Below are 5,497 nucleotides of genomic sequence, written 5' to 3'. Positions count from 1 at the left end.
TCAGGTGATGGGGCTTATCAGTTAGAAGAGATGTATGTTAAGGGCCGACATTAAGAAATTTTGAAACAAATTGTACGTTCTCTTCACTCTGGTTTTATAAGCCTCTCCCAACCCTAAACAATCAGAGAATGCCAATGTTTTATCCAAAATATATGTTACCTGTTAGATCACTATTATTTGAATGCTTCTTTTTCTCTGTAAACATCTCACTTTATAAAATAGCTATTGGGCAGAGTCGAATGCTAAGAAAGATCTAGATATGTCCAAAAATTTCACATTGTTTTATTTCTTTCACTTGAGTCTGAGTAAGCTATTCCTAAACCAGATGCAGAACTGATTGCCGCTGTGGTTTTATTGCTTGTTTATCCTTTTATTTCTTTTGATGGGAAACAGTACTCTTGGCACTTTTAACTTCATGCAAAAAAGGGACACTTTCTTGTGTAATGTCTCTGGTCAATATCTATGATTGAATTTGTAACTGTCAGTTAAAATTGTAACAGTAAAGTGATACCATACTTGTAAAAACAACAATGGAGTATCCAAAACCAATAATATAATTATAAAGATATTAGGTAACATGTCAGAGGTCAAATTAAAATAATATGTTGAACAAGAACTGAAAATCAGATTCACACCAATGGCAAATATTTCTCACTTGATTGGAGTTACAAGGTGATCATCTCTACTTCTTAGAGAAGGCCAGAGCAAGACCTGTTAAAGAACAATCCTAATTAATTCTTAGAAAACTTTCATCAGTGGAAATGAATGACCAATAAGAGGCCAGCTACTCAATTTTAAATGGTGTCAGGATCTAGGACAAGATTATTCAGAGGTGGGAGAAATTTAAATGATTTCCTATTGCTAGGTATACTTGTGTGATCTTCACATTAAAGAAGGTATTGCATAGAGAATTTCTGGTGTATTAATAAATTTCTGTATCAGTAAAATAGTGAAATATCAAAATACTTCACTAGAGGGACTTCCCTGGTGGTCCAGTGGTTAAAACTCTGTGCTTCCACTGCAGGGGCACATGATTGATCCCTGGTTGGGGAACTAAGATCCTGCATGCTGCGTGGCCAAAACAAAAACAAAAACAAAATAATTCACTAGGATTAAATATAGTCATTCTCATGGAAGCAACTTAAGTGTCCATCAACAGATGAATGGATAAAGAAGATGTGGCACATATATACAATGGAATACTACTCAGCCAAAAAAGAAACAAAATTGAGTTATTTGTAGTGAGGTGGATGGACCTAGAGTCTGTCCTACAGAGTGAAGTAAGTCAGAAAGAGAAAAACAAATACCGTATGCTAGCACATATATATGGAATCTAAAAAAAAAAAAATGGTCATGAAGAATCTAGTGGCAAGACAGGAATAAAGACACAGACCTACCAGAGAATGGACTTGAGGATATGGGGAGGGGGAGGGGTGAGCTGTGACAGGGTGAGAGAGTGGCATGGACATATATACACTACCAAACGTAAAATAGATAGCTAGTGGGAAGCAGCCGCATAGCACAGGGAGATCAGCTCGGTGCTTTGTGACCACCTAGAGGGGTGGGATGGGGAGGGTGGGAGGGAGGGAGACGCAAGAGGGAAGAGATATGGGAACATATGTATATGTATAACTGATTCACTTTGTTGTAAAGCAGAAACTAACACACCATTGTAAAGCAATTATACTCCAATAAAGATGTTAAAAGAAAAAAATATATATATATATATAGTCATCCTAAGGTGGAAAGACATACACATTCAATACCACAATAAGCATGTTATGTGTGCTCAATAAATGTTAAAAGTCTCCCCTACTGAACCAGTTCAATAAAATGAAAATTAGTAAACAAAGGTAAAGTTTCCGTTATTTATCTTGCCTTTAACAACCTTACTTCAGAGTAACAAAGTAATTGGTGGTAATTATTTTCTAGACTACAAAAACAGATGTGATGGGGTTTACATGAATTTACACATGTGATAAAATTACATAAAACTATATACATATATATATATATATACACACACATAAGTGAATAAATGCATGTGAAATCTGAATAAGGACTATAGATTGTACTAATGTTGATATCTTGGTTTTGATGTTGTGCTCTAGTTATGTAAGATGTTACAAGGGATCTCCCTGTACTGTGTATTTTTACAACTTTCTATCAATCTATATTCATTTCAAAATAAAAAGTGAAAAAAAGAGAGGTTAACAGAAGACAGTATATTTATTCCCTAGGTATTAGCACTAACTATCCTCATTTTCCTGTCCTTCTTATGTCTCAGCTACACTGCTAGTTCTTTCACTAAAGCAAATTCTGTTATATTCTTTAACAAGAGGTTCTTTCCACATCAGAAACAGTAAATTCAGAGATGGTGGATGTGCTAAATGTTTTCAAATCAAAGCTCACAGAACTCATTGTGCCTCTATTATAACCTTCTTTCTTGCTGAATTTGGACTTGAAGATTTCTGAACACAACACCCCTAAATATGTACTCTAATTGATGACAATAGGTACACAAGAAGATCATTCTCATCTTTTCACTGTGCTTCTAAGTGAACTTGTACACGTAGATCAGTGGGAGACTCATTCAGAAAGACCGATCTTGAGAAAATAGCAAAACACAACCAAAAACAAACATGAAACATTATTGATAGGGGTCACTACTTTCCAAAGTTCATCCTAGAAGTTCAGCGTCTCAAACTTTCCATTAGATAATCATTGCTCGCCATTTTGTTTTGAGTAAAGTTGACCCCGCCTCAGTATCCAAGTAGGGTCCCCACGGATTTAAGTCAACCAATGTGTCATCCATGGGCCACAGTAGTAATTTGCATCTAGCTTAGTTACTGTCAATAAGATGGAGAGGAATCCTTGGATAACTCTCACAAGGACTTGAGCAAAATAAACTAGACACAAAAGAGTTTATATTATATTATTCTAGTACACATTTCAAAAACAGGCAAAACTAAACTACAGTGTTAGAGGTCAAGATGGTGGTCATATCTGGAAGGAGAAAGAGGGTAGGAACTGGAAGGTTAAATGAGGAAAAATCTTGAGCATCCTGGAAATGTTCTATTTCTTGACTGGGGTGGTAGTTACATGGGTGTTGCCTCTGATAAGTATTAAACTTTATGATTTTATTACTTTTCAGTATGAATGTTATATTTTATTTAGAAAAGGGTAAGAAGAGAAAATACGCTTGTTGAATTCTTTCCTGTCTTATTTAGGTTTTGATATGAGGTAGTTCTGTTAAGTCTTTCTTACTTTATAGTAACCACACTTCCATATTTCCAAGTCTATTTATCCTACTCGACCATGCTCAAATTTTCATCTTATTATGAGTTCTTTCTTCATTTCATTCTGACGTTGTCTCTCCCTTCTCTGGGACACAGTTCTGGTCCAGAGTTACTGGGAACAGATTCAGATGTTGTCTCCTTTCTAATGAAGCAAAATTTTTGATAAAGAGCTGGGGTCTCTATCCCCAGATTGTCAGAATTCCCGTGTATTTCAGTTAGAGAGTAGAGATGAATCAATATTTTCTCAAGCCAGGTATCACACTGTTTTCTTTGGAAGACATTGAGAAATACTTCACAATTAAGCTGAACACTTAATTTGACTGGTAGACATTGAATGGAATCTGAACAAATTATTTGGTTACTACTTGTACTCTAAAATACTCATTATGAAACTGAAATAGGTGCTTTAACTAATTACACAAATAACATAAAACTTAGGTTTTCAGAAAAAAGTGTGTAAAACTCTTAGGAAATTTTACAATGAATAAAAATACGTCATTATTAAACATTAAAATATAGACCTCTGTATTTTTGTGAAAAAGAAATGGTCATAATCATGACTGAAATATATGTATTCAATGTTCTTACCTGGTGATGTGACATTTAAATAGGCTTATTACATTCATGTTTTGCACTTTAGGAGATTAGAGATAAAATAGGCAACCATAATTCTAATACTTAGCTTCAATATAGAGTAAAATTTCAGTCTCGTCCACTGTTTATTCAACAACCACTTAAACGTCTTTGAATCATAATTTTAACTCATTTCTATTGTTTGTTTTAAAATGATGTAGCTTTTTTTGCATCTCTGAAATAACATGTACAACCATCTTAGGAGTATGAAAATAAAAATTAGTCCATACTTTTAAGAAGAAAGCTCTTTCTCTGAGTACATTCAAAACCTGTGCTGACCGACTACACAAACAGTAGGACCTACGCAGTTGCCTTATCCACAAAGTTTCATTGAATTCAGGTATCTTGAGATGGAATTGCTAGTAATTTAGGAAGGAAGTGTTGCTTTAAACATTTAGGTTCTGACCTCTCCTATGATGAGTGCACTTTCATGGTGATTTATACTCCATAATGGAATGGGCAAAAAAAAAAAAAAAAAAAAGAACGAGGAGTCATGTGATTATTCCCTTATTATAAGAGGAAATAATTTTGGAGCATGAGGTTGAATGGCTGAGTGTGACATCATGCATTTACTTTATTCAAAATGCAAGGTGCCTGGAGTTGCATAAGCAAAAGTAAATTTATGAATTTTTGTGACATGGGGCTGCAGGGATTGGGATTCATTTTATACGTTTGACTGTTTCCAGCCAGGGCTTTCTGAACTCCCTACCATCTTCTTCCTGGCCCAGACCCTCAACTAGCACCTGCCTGTGGGACAAAGACTCTGCTTTTTTCCTACAATTTGTTAAGTGTCTGGTAGTTCTGGTGCTATGCTGCTTTTTTTTTTTTTTGGTTTACCTTAAGATTTGACCAACGTAATTCACATTTCATAGAATTGCACTAAAGGTAAAGTCTCAGGGTGTGAAATTTGAGACTAGAAAAGAAGAGAAACAGGATAATAATTCATATCTACCTAGATTACCTTAGTAGGCTCAAAGGATGTTGCTGTGTCCATACATATTTTAGACTTATGCTCCTTTGTATACTGGAGTGTGCATACACACACATACACATAAACACACACACACACACCCCGTCTCTTTTTTGTCACCCTCTAGAGTGTAAGGAAAGGGAAATTTTAAAAAATTCAAAACTATTGTATTTGTAAGAAACACCTTATTTAACTGTTTTCCTAGAAAAAATTCAAATCTCATCTGACTAAAAATGGAAACTCTTATAATAAATCATGCTCATTTCTCTACCTCTAGAAGACAGTGAAATGTATCCATGTATATTTTATCTTGTAATAAATATTATATACATTTGAAACCACTTATATTGTTGTTGATAAAATTTGTGTCTCTACTTGAAATATAAAGATTAAGAAAAATTATTTTTTAATTTCCTAGTTTTATTGTATTTTTTGTGTGTATTCATTGTATTATTTCAAGCACTAATAACACAACTGCGGGGTATATGATTTTATTTCATCATTTCACCATACAGTGTGTCAATGTAAGGAAATCCCTTCATTTATCTCTTAAGATAGACAATGTGACTATCACACCGAAGTCATTTTTACTCTT

Source organism: Eubalaena glacialis, chromosome 11 (genome assembly GCF_028564815.1).
Source record: "Eubalaena glacialis isolate mEubGla1 chromosome 11, mEubGla1.1.hap2.+ XY, whole genome shotgun sequence".
NCBI lineage: Eukaryota > Metazoa > Chordata > Mammalia > Artiodactyla > Balaenidae > Eubalaena > Eubalaena glacialis.
Note: the sequence above shows the minus strand (reverse complement) of the source record.